Genomic DNA, 12,510 nt, shown 5'->3' with positions numbered 1-12,510 from the left:
GGGGTGGTACAAATTCTGATATACTATAAATATTTTTTAAATGGTAATTTTTTCAATGTACTTTGTTGAGGAAATATTGAGGACTATAATGGCTGTTTGTACAAACTCTCCACTTTTGGCATCAAATGCAATCTTTCTAACAAAATTATCAGTTACTAAGATAAATGCCAGGAAACTGTCAACATTATTGTTACATATTATGTTGATATATAGTCTGCATCTGAGTCTGAATTATCACTGTAAAATACAAAGAGAGTAAAGGGATTTGAACATGATTTGTCCCCTCCTTCCACCAAGGCTTCACAGGTGCATGCTGCTTTGCATGGTTGGCCACTCTCCAAGCAAGAACACTCCACTGCACAGGTATTGGGTTGACAGTCACACACAAGGTCATTTATCAACTCTGGAGCAGCTGGCGATTGACTTATAATTTGAGGCTGAAGACCACTGCCACCTGGGCTGTGTTCGAAGCCATATGCTGTTGCATCAGGTAAGGTTGGAGAAGGGTAAGCAGCTTGTCTCCATATTAACAGCTGATAAGCAGAGCGAAGTAGATGCAGACTGAAAGCGTCTTCTGTTGGTGGTAGTTTCTTTCCTTGGATGTTCCTCTGTCCAGTCTTCTGACACCTCAAGGCATTCGATGACATGCAGTTTGTCTTGCCATACATGTAGCCAACAAACTTTATGGCTGCCATTTCTATCTCCTTTGAAATGTTTTGCTCATCAGATCCTAGCAGACCAAGAGGCTGGAACAATGCTTTCATCGACCATTGATGATGTCAAATCTGTCTTCAAACTTGTCTCTTCATCCTCAGCTACTTCCCTCAAAACTTTTGACATCTCATATGCCTTTTGCAAAGCATCTCCGACTGTTGTCTTTGAAGAACAAACAAGATCTGACTTGCCTGGTTGTGGCATGAATGCAACATCTGGCCACTCTTTTATAAGTTGTCTTTTGAGATGATAGGATGTGTATGAACCTGGATGGTCCACTCCCTCTTCAGCAAGAATCTCCAAGAACCGCCTTCTCAAGGTGCTCAGGAAGAATATTTGTCTGTGTTCAATGATGGGTGATGTAAATTCACTGATCAGTCTCCTCACTTATGTACTGTGTGTAGCAAATTGTTGCTTTCTGTTCTGACTTGCAGTGATAGAGCGACCACTGACAGAGTTGATGTAGCATGACTTTTGTCTGTGGTAACGAGCCTCAATGACAACCAGATCACCATTGGGTACACCCTGAAGTCTGGTTATCATGTCATCATCTTGCTTAGCCTTTGCAGCTTGAAGAACTCGGGTGTACATGTTGGGATGCTCAGGGTCATCTTTCACAGATGACGCTACCATGGACCAATCGGTGCTTTGAGCTGCAAGGATCACTACAGATGAAACAGTGAGATTTCCAGTCATACTTCACAACTGATGCCTTGGATCTTGTAAAGCGGTTGGCACACCCACCACTTGCCCCATCACCATTACCACTACTAGAATTACCACCATCATCCAAAACTACATCAGAGTTATCAACTGTTTTAATAGCTCTTCTGATGTGATGTTGGCTTACATATGTTGATCTGCATTATCTGTGATACCTGAACACCACTGTTCCAGATATTATATCAGATTCATGGGCCAAAAGTTTCTCACTAACTGAGTCATTCCGTTGTCTGCATGCTGAGAATAAGGACCGTAGTTTGTTAAGAACTGCAGTGACTGGCTGTTCCTTTGATGAAAAGGATTTTGTGCAGAAAAGACACTTATCAATGTCAATGGTATCTTCTCCCTTAGCTTTCTTGGCAATGGGAGCAGTGTCAAATTCTGCATCCATATTGTAATAATAGGCTGTTCAGTGCTGTTGAAGTAATCTTGAGTACACTAAGACAAAATGTGGATCTGCCTGCAAGCGTAAAAAATATTGGTCACCAATAGTTTGGCAGAATAAGTCGATTTAATCAACTAAATTGAAAATAATTCAATGTAAATTCATTAGTATTTTAGACCTAGGGATAAACCCTATTCGTAGGACTTTATTCTTTTAGGGGGGTTATTTTTCACAACACCATGTACCTTACATAAAATGTATGCAGTAATGACTTCCATTTTAGACACATTCTCATGACAATACTATTTAACCCCAGCTCAACAGCCTGTAGGCAAAACATTCAGTATACCACATGTTTTTCCATCAGAAAATTTGCTACATGGTAATATATCTTCATCACAAGACTATTCATAATTAAAAAAAAATAGAAACAAATATTTTCATACTTACATTTTAACAGAGAAGAGGGTGTCACATAAAGCATGCTGCAGTATGTGTAGTCTATCGCATCTGTTCAAGTGTGACTGACGTAATTTCATACACATTGTAAACTCATGGCTGATGAGAATGCTATTTATAGCAGTGCCACATGTGGGGACCATCTCAGGAATGTGGGGGTCATCTCAGGATTATTGTGGCATATGGGATCATCTTATATAATCCAATATTCTTTGTCAGGGGCATTATTTTAGGGTTGGTTCAGGGTTTAGGGGTGACACTTTTTTAGTGCATATGTATTTAGTGATATTGAGGAAGGCAGAGGGGGTGTTAGTACATAGGTATTTGTAACCCCCTCCCCCACCCCTTACAAAAATTCTGGATCTATCCCTGTGTGTTATTGATATACTCATCAACAATTATAATTCCTTACAACAATATATTATTTCAAAGACATTTCATATTAAATCAATGGTCATTTGCCATGAGTATTGAATAATACCATTTTCAGGTATTTTCAGACATCTTGGACAAAATGTGATGAAAATATGATTTACCTTTAAGATAATAGAATATATTATATATGAATAATTGCAGCAGACCCAAGAGAAACTTTTTAATGCTTAATATTTGATACTTTTATATTATGCATGTGCTGAGTGATACTAAAAGTATTTGAAAAATGCGAAAATTTGGATTTTGGGTGCAAAATTTGTAATAAAATTCGTTCTGCACTTACAATTGTCAGCCACATGTTTTTTTTTGGTATTTTATGTTATAGCCTATTGTCTTAGGATCAGTTTGATGTATATCAAGGTATTGTAACATGAAAATTATATAAACTATAGCCGTTTTAGAAAATATTGCCAAATTCAGGGGTCAACGACCTTAATTGACCTATTTCTCAGAATGCCACCATTTCCCAGACTGGCATCATTGGTTTTCATGTACAGGGATAGTAGGTGGTCAATAATAACCACATTAGAAAATGTGGTACTGCTGGTGTGGGTATCTCACTAAATAAGCCTCTTTTCTGGCCCCTGCTGCTCCACTCATAGGCCAGATTCTGTTTTGCCAGAAAGGATATAACCTCGACAATCCATTCAGTAATAGCTTTCCATATTTTCTTTTCAGCAGACATTTGCTGTTGAAGTGCAGCATCTATCGTCATTGAATGATGGAGTCAAACTACGAGGTTCAGGTATTCCCTCATGTGAGCTCTATGAGAAGGGCTTTTCTCATGGTCAGGTATTCTTGGATTTCATTTTCTCCAAGTCGAGAAACTATCTTCCTTTCCAAAGTTTGACACAGATGAAAAATGCTCCTTTGAAAACAAAAAGCAAACAAAACAGGAGCATGCTTTCCGATATGGAGAGTATAACAACCATTTTCTCTCCACAATTTCTCCGTTTGTGGAAACTTTATCAAACCACTGTTTGGAAAATGATCTCCCATCCTTCTCAGCAAATGGACCACTTTTATTCTGATATCTTTCAGGGCCATGTTGTAATATTGTCATCTTCAAATGATCTGGAATCGGTTTCTTCAAACAGCCAAAATCGCTTCTTTGAAAAAATATGCTAAAATCTTCTTTATTTAATTCACATGGATCATCATCCTGACAACGAGACTGAGGAGAGAGAGTATTATGTTCTGACGGAGCTGAATCCGTATCAGAAAAATCCTTCTCTGCACCCACATCATCTTTTACTTCTCCAGGTTCTCCTACTTCTTCTTTACTTCTTTTTATCCATGCATCTAATGCCCCTCTTTGATGGAACTCATCTTCGACTCTGCCCCTCTTTTTTTTCCTGTTCTGTGCTCCACTCGGTTGTACTTTCTTCATCTGAGACATCTGAAAAAAAGAAAAGAAAAAAAATATGTACAAAGTGATTACTAACTTACACACTTCTGAGACAAGCTTATTTTCTCTTGAACAAATATTCATTCTTGTATTTGTAGATAATAAGAGAACAAAAAATCTTAATTGGAGATAAAACCATTAAACCATTAAAATTAAAACAATAATATTGTTATAGATAACAGCTCCACCACCAACTCCCTGCGCGTTGCCAACGCGGCTTTTTATAGCCCGAGGGGAGAAGCCGTTGGAGGTTTCGCCACCCAAAATTGGCGCTCCGCCCCTTTCACCTCTGAACCTTCACCCCAGGCTGGCTCCGCCCCTTTCACCTCTGATTGGCTGGCCTTTTCCAGGCAAAGCCCGTCTTTATCCGTTTATGCAAATCAGCCGTTTGGACGGCTGATCGCACACGGACGCTGGAATGTGACTCCTCCTATTGCGCCGCGAGTTCGTAACAACGGCATTTTGCCGCTGTTTGCTGAGGAGGGCGCTGTGTTGTGGAGAATAAACTATACTGCAATCATTCTGAAACTCGATAATAATAAGCACACGAAATACTCATAACATTTCATTTTCTATCTCAAAAACCGTAAGACGCATGAGAAAATGGGAAGAAAATGGTAAACAATCGGTCAGTTTCAGACGGATAAACCATATTTCATTTCTTTGTTCCTTCGTATCAAATTATTTCACATTGATTCTCCACTGATAATTTAGTGCAATTTATATCATAGACTTGCAAATTAGTGGTGTCTGTATTCGAATATTAACATGTTAAGGAATAAATGTCTCTTATTCCAAGATTAAATGCCATAGCAGTCCTCTGATCATCCAGGCTTCACTCTTACTACATCCCACGTAAATATTTCATTAAATATCACCAAAAAACCTATAAAAAACGTAGTTGAACCCGTTCTCGAGCTATTCACTGACCTGCGTAGGTAAAAGAACTAATCTAGATGCACAAAAAGCTGAAGAAAAGACGAGTTATGACTCGAGGAAACGCAGCAACGAACAGCCACGTCTGCTTGTTGCTTTTGATGGTTGCACCACGTACATCATGCGCATGTGTGTGGGGGGATGGGGAGAAGCACCATTTTCTCTAGACAGAAAGGGTACACCATGTTAAAGGAATAAAGGGCTAACAACTGCCTCTGCAGTGCGGTGAGCCTCCAAAAATTGATTTATCACCGCTGGAATTTTAAAATTACTATCTTATTTCCTTCTCTGATTGAATGCCCCCATCTAATGGATGCCCGGGGCCAACGCACCGTCGCCCCCCCCCTCTGCATACCACTGCCATGGACTGAGAGTCAGAGAGTCAGAGGGGGGGGGGGAGAGAAAATCATTCTCCTCTTTTGAGCAAATAAGCCTTGAGCCAGAGAGCTTCCCCTATTAATTTGTATGGGGTTTTTTGGGCCCTGAGACAGTCTCAAATTAACATGAGCTTGTATGGGAGAAAATCATTCTCCTGTTTAAGGTTTATAAAGGGGTTTTCAGAAAGGTTAGCTTTTACATTTGTATGGGAGGCGGAGGAATTAGACTCCAGTTTAGGGGTTTTCGGGGTTCAATTCATAGAGTTTCCCCATTCATTTGCATGGTTGCCTCAGAAACCCCATATAACCCCTACTCACAAGATGTTCTTCAAAAACCAATGCGTTCCAAGGCAAGGAGGAGGAGGTGGTTTGATGGAGGTTGACCAAGTGCACAGAACATCGTGTGTAAGACTAGCGGAGTATGTAAAGAGCTCAACAGACTATCAGATGAGATTTGTACACAAGCAAGAAAAAAAACAGAAAAGGGATCTTGAATCCATTTAGCAATAAATTTCCAAAGACAGGTGCAAATGATGGATACTACACAGGAAAATGAAACAGAAACAAACACAGCCCCAATGATTGCAAAGAAAACAACAAAAATAAATATCAGCAGATATACTCTGATAAATGGGAGAATGACAAAAGAGCAGGAAGTTTTAAAAGGGAGCTTGACAACAGGGATTGACAAAGATGGCTCATTACTCATAAGAATTGCTAAGAAGAGGTCAAATTAATTGGGATGGAGAATGAGTCATCATCACTGCTCAAGACCAAGGGCACGACACATGCCTTTAAGAAAATGGTGAGATTGAGCCAATCAGACAAATGCAGGTTTTGTGGGGAAGAAATAGAAAGTACCAGTCACCTTCCTTAATGAAATAAAAAATCTTATGTTGGAACAGGTGCACACAGAAAGACATGACAGCATCTGCAGAGTAATCCACTGCAACATCTGTAAACATTTAAATATCCTGATCCCAAAACAATCATGGAAACACAAACCAGAGCAGATCCTTGAAAATGAACAAGTAATGCTCATTTATGACAAGATGATCCCATCAAGTGTGGACATTGCAAACGAAGCATTGTATCCGGACATTGTGCTCAAACACAACAAGGAAAAGTTGTCATTGTTGATCGAGGTTTCATTAACCAATGACGTTGGACTAAATCTACAGATATCAGCAAAATGACCAAATACCAGGATCTGAAAAATGAGGTCAAGAGGATGTGGAAATTGAAGAAAGCTGAAATTGTACCAGTGATGGTCAGAGCTACATGAATGATGGATAAAACTCTTACTGGGTACTTAAAAATCATTCTGGGAATATCACTCCAAATGAGCTACAAGTGGCGACTGTCGGAGGTTCACTGAATATTTTGAGAAGAGTACTTGGAACAAGGCTATGAGAATGAAGTTTCACAGTTTGGTTCATGAATCATGATCCTTTACCAAAAAGGAGAGCCTGGTGTTGGCTCAGTGGTTAGGATGGCAGCTTGGGATCCTAGGGTCCTGAGTTCAAGCCCCGTTGGCTGCTGAATTAATACACCAGGGGGTTGACTCAGCCTGTCATCCTTCCAAGGTTGGCGAAATGAGTACCACTTCCAGTGTGTGTACTGGTAGAGGGGTACTGCATTAGCGACACAGTCGCGCTTCAAGAAATGATAGCTACCCCGGCAGCTAAGCTGCCATACGACCACCACCACGAAAAAGGAAGTGGAGATTTTAATTCTGGAAAACCTCCTCCCACCTTCTGAAACCCAAATGGAGATAACAATATAACTTCAATCCCGACGAGCTTGGCAATCTCTGTTGATGAAAATCAGCCCCGTAACATGATGCTCTAGCCTGTTGTTGGCTTCGCGGTTAAGGTGGCTGGCTTAGGACCTCAGGGTCCTGAGTTTGAGCCCCTGTTTTTACCGTTGAATTAGCACAAGGTAGGGTTGACTCAGCCTGTCATCGTTCCAAGGTTGGCAAAATGAGTAGTCGCCTACTTAGGGAATAACTATTCGGGGTAACCTGTGTCAGAGTGGTGACCTGTCCATGACTGTACTCCTTGCCAATTAAATTGCCTTGGCAGCCTTATTTGCCTTTATGGCACAAAAGGAATTTTATTACCTTGCCAAAACGAGGTTTTGCAAGATAAGTTAGTCAGCTTGTATGGTTTTTTTTTATTTTTTTTTTAAATATTGTTTGTAATCACGTATAAAGAATTCTGCAGAGCACAGTTATCATCGGAAATTTTTGTAACTTCGAATATCAGAGGCCTATAGAGGTCCCTTTCAGTGCACAAAATTTTGAAGGTCAAGGTCAAAGGTCAAGGTCACTTTGTCGCAAATCAGGTCAGGTCAGGTATGGGAGCATGTGCCAGAACAGCGCGTCGCTGCGTCCACTTTCCGCCGGTACTCCAGGGGCCTCCGTCTGGCCATCCCCCAGGCAGATGCCAGGCCCATCCCCATCTCCTTGAGATGATGGTCAACCTGCTGTAACCATGAGGCACGTGGTCGGCCCACTGGCCTCCTCCACTCATGAGACTCCCTCGCTGAGAGAATCTGGTGAGCAGGATCAGCGTCAGGAAAACGAGCCACATGTCCATACAGCCGCAGCTGACGCTCACGGACTATGCAGGTAACAAATCTCATCCGAGTCTCTCTCAGCAACCGCTCGTTGGACACAAAATCCGACCAGCGATAGCCAAGGATTCTCCGAAGAGACCTGGTACCAAAGGAATTAAGTCTCCGTCTCAGATCCTTGGTCAAAGTCCAAGTCTCGCACCCATAGAGCAAGACTGGAAGTACCAAGGACATGAAGACTCGGACTTTCGTCCTCCCGCACAGGTACCGGCAGCGCCACACCCCATGATCCAGTGAATCCATGACTCCCCAGGCCCGACCCAGACGTCAATTGACCTCCGGCTCACAACCTGCGGAGACATGAATATCACTGCCAAGGTAAGTGAATCTATCCACGACCTCAACATCCTCACCACAAACAGATACAGACAGGACAGCAGCATCCAAGATGTCACCGAAAGCCTGGATCTTTGTTTTGACCCAAGAAATCCGTAATCCCAACGGCTCCGACTCCTCATTCAGTACCTCGAGGGCCCCCAAGAGGATGTCTAAAGTCTCCGCAAAGATGACTGCATCATCTGCAAAATCAAGGTCCGAGATCTTGACATTGCCAAACGATGCACCGCAACTTGATCTCTCCGACATCCTCCCAAAAATCCAGTCCATACAAGTGCTGAAAAGTGTGGGGGCAAGTACACATCCCTGACGAACTCCAGTAACAACTGGAAATAAGTCAGAGGCGGTACCACCACACTTCACAGCACTCTCAGTACCAGAGTAGAGTTCAGACATCAGATCGATCAGTTTCGGTGGCACCCCACGAAGACCAAGAATCCTCCAGAGGACATCCCGATTCACTGAATCGAACGCTTTACAGAGATCAACATAGGCTGCAAGCAGCCCCTGCCGAAACTCTCGTCTGCGTTCGGTGAGTACACGAAGTGCAAGGATACGGTCAATCGTTGACCTCTTTGGTGTAAAGCCTGACTGCTCTGGACGCTGGTGCTCAAGCAGATGGTGGCGAACCCTATCAAGAATTATCCGAGCAAAGACCTTGCCCGGCACTGAGAGCAGCGTCACCCCTCGGTAGTTGTTGCAGTCTTGGCGATCACCCTTCCCTTTCCAGAGAGGGACAACAAGGCCCCTCTTCCAGTCAGTTGGGATGATGCCTGTGTTCCAGGCAGAGCACAAAACTGCATGCAACGACGCGAGTGCAGCATTTCCACCAGCCTTGAGAAGTTCAGCATGGATGCCACAGATCCCTGGAGCTTTGCCCCGTTTCAACTGGTTCACCGCAGCCCGTGTTTCCACAAGCGATGGTGGACCACAGTTGATTCGAGGGTCAGCAACAGGGATTGTAACACCCTTGACGTCCAACTCGACAGCTGGGGGATCAGCCTGGTACAACCGCTCGAAGTAACCGGCCCAGCGGGCCTTCACTTCAGACTCCTCTGTCAAGAGCCTACCACTCTCTGCTCGAACTGCAGTGCTCCGAGGGATGGGCTTGGATGAACGTAATGCGCGAATTCCCCTGTAAGCGGGACGAGAATCACCTGTCCACAGGTGATGCTCTACCCCCTCACAGATTCCTCGCACATAGGCCTCCTTGTCCACCCTCAGTGCACGTACAGTTTTACGCCTCAGCTCCCTGAACAGCTCGGCTCTGCCATTCAGCCTGGCCCTGCGACTCTGGTCAATGGTATCCAGTGTCCCTTGAGAGACAAAATTCTTCTTTGCCCTGCGGTGAACTTCAAGGCATCCACCGGCAACATCAAGGACGGTGGTCTTGAAGGTGTTCCACAACTCTTCAGGACCCCCCAAAGCACCCAGACCCCCCACGTGTCCACTCAGCCTGTTCGCAAACTCCTCAGCTACTCTCTCATCCCTGAGCTTGGCAACATCCAGCCTAGGCTGGGATGGCAAATCAGGGGAGTCGACGAAACCCTTATTTTTTGAGTAATTTTGATCGGATCGTCTTCAAACTTCATGGGAATATAGTTCATGGTCTGGCGCTCAGCTGATTAATTTTTGGTGGCGATTGTCCTTGACCTTCATATGTTTTTTTATTTTATTTTATTTTTATTTTTGGTCTGTAATCACGTATAAATCACTCTGCAGAGCACAGTTATCATTGAAATTTTTTGTAACTTCGCATATCAGAGGCCTATAGAGGTCCCTTTCAGCGCATAAAATTTTGAAGGTCAAGGTCAAAGGTCAAGGTCACTTTGTCGCCTTGACCTTCATGGTTAGCACCTAAGGTCAAACATATTTGACCCCAAGGTCAAATTTTCAAGTTTTAGGAACCATATCGTGTAGTACCTCAAATTGAACACCTCGATGAATGCTTTCTTGATATGTCAAGCTTGAGACATTATGACGTCATTTGGTGACGTTATGAGGCAAAAGCATATTTTTCATGGTTACTCTGTAGAACGATTCTCATCGGAATCTCTCGTAGGCTGATATTCCTCAAGGAGTCGCTCCTGGTGGATTGCAGCTCTGTTCACCTCAGTGTGACCTTAAAGAAGTCACACGTGGTCACCTTTTGGCAAGATACGGGTCACCCTGTGGGTGACATTGGTTTATTATTATTTTAACATGATGCTGCCTCCACCATCACTGACAGTCAGGATGGTATTGACTGGGAGATGTGTAGTGTTCAGCTTAGGCCCAACGTAACGCTTTTAATTGAGACCAAAAAGTTTCAATTTTTGTCTCCTCTGACGACAAAACCTTTCTCCACATGCTTGCAGTATCATTAAGATGGTTGTTCGCAAACACCAGATGAGCTTTTAGATGCGTCTTTTTCAGTGATGGCTTTTTTTTGCCACTTGTCCAAAGATGACAGGTTTGTGAAGGGAATAGGATATTGTTGATTGATAAACACTGACTCCCATCTCACACATGGAGCCTTGCACGTCTTTCAAAGTCATTGTTGGATTTACAGTGACATCCCGGAACAGTTTCCTGCTTGCCTGGCTGTTGAGTTTGGATGGGTGATGTGATCTGGGAAGAGTCCTTGCGGTATGATACATCTTCCACTTCTTAAGTGTGGATTAATGAGTTGCACTGCAATTAAATATGTGGGGGAGCTTCATTTTTAAACAGTTATTACATACAGGTGAAACCTACTACATTTATTTTGTAACTTTTCAAACAATTAATTTGCTCCAGAAGTGATTTCGGGTTAATTTTGGCAAACGGTTTGAATATTATGCAACTGAGAATCGTCTGTTGATCCAATTTGTTCACATTTTATCCTCATTTTTTTAGCTTTATCATTTTGGAGTTGTTTGTGAAGACTATGTATTATGTTTTATTTGAAAGCATCATGAAATATGCTCATCCATCCATCCATTAGGACCATACTCTCTGCAGAGTGTTGGTGCTGCCAAAGCAGTCTCCTGGGCTATTGGGCACAATCCTGGACGGGTTGCCATTCCGACACAGGATACCAGAATGCTGGCACTCATTTTGCTGACCTCAGGATGACAGGCTGAGTCAACCCCACCTAGTATTAATTCAACAGCCATGCAGGATTTGAACTCAGGACCCTTGGATCCCAAGCCCACCACCCTCGCCATTAAGCCAACACCAGGCATAAATATGCTCAGGTGGCATCAAAATGTGAAAAAATTTGGAGGGGGTGAATAGTTTTGCAGCCCACTGGATGTGCATAAAGGAGAGCAGGTTTCTGTGGAATATTTCCCAAGCTGTGTTGATAACAAGGGTGGTAGATATTGGAGACCAGTCCTGAAGTGAAATGGCTGCTTACATTCCCAGCCAATTTGCCTGATGGACTGCCAGAATCACCGGCACTGAGGGTGTTCTCTAAGAATGGCTCGAGAAATGTTGACCTTTACAAGCACCTTACCAGATATCCAAATCGGAGCAGAGGAATAGCATGAGACATTGGTGGGGAAGTTGCTTATAACGAAATCCAAAAGGGAGGATTTTTCATTGACAGAAATTTTCCTTAGCATATCTCTTTGAACACATTTGGCATATCCCATCACTTTTAGCTTTCTCCGTCATCAGTGACATATCTCCATATGAAAGGAATTCTAGCTTGAACCCACAGAAATTCCACGAAAATAATCTATATCTCGTTAATCAATAAAGAGAATCTTACCTCATTGGTTAAGGTGTGTGTGTGAATCCTTGTTTCACCTCATTGTCCTCAAAATAATTGTGGCTTTCCTTTTTCATTGCTGTTTCTACAAATAACTGGATTCAGAATACCACAATATTTTACAGAATCTCCCTGTTGACAACATTGCTGATGTATGTGCTATCTAGTCTTCGAAAAATTCCCTGTTTGTCTGTCTTCACTTGTATTTTGAGAATGTCGACTGACCGCACTCTTGATATTGCCATGTGAAACTCACCATGTGTAAAGATCGTTTGGGAAGGTAAAATACAGACCGTCTTGGGTTTAACCTTGGCTTTTGTTTATGGTGATTGTGAATGGGGATCGAAATGGAAATTGATGTCGG

The sequence above is a fragment of the Eptatretus burgeri genome, chromosome 4 (assembly GCF_056783735.1).
Source record: "Eptatretus burgeri isolate ZD-2024b chromosome 4, Ebu_testis_v1, whole genome shotgun sequence".
Classification (NCBI taxonomy): domain Eukaryota; kingdom Metazoa; phylum Chordata; class Myxini; order Myxiniformes; family Myxinidae; genus Eptatretus; species Eptatretus burgeri.
The sequence above is the reverse complement of the archived record's forward strand: the minus strand, read 5'-3'. Positions refer to the sequence as shown.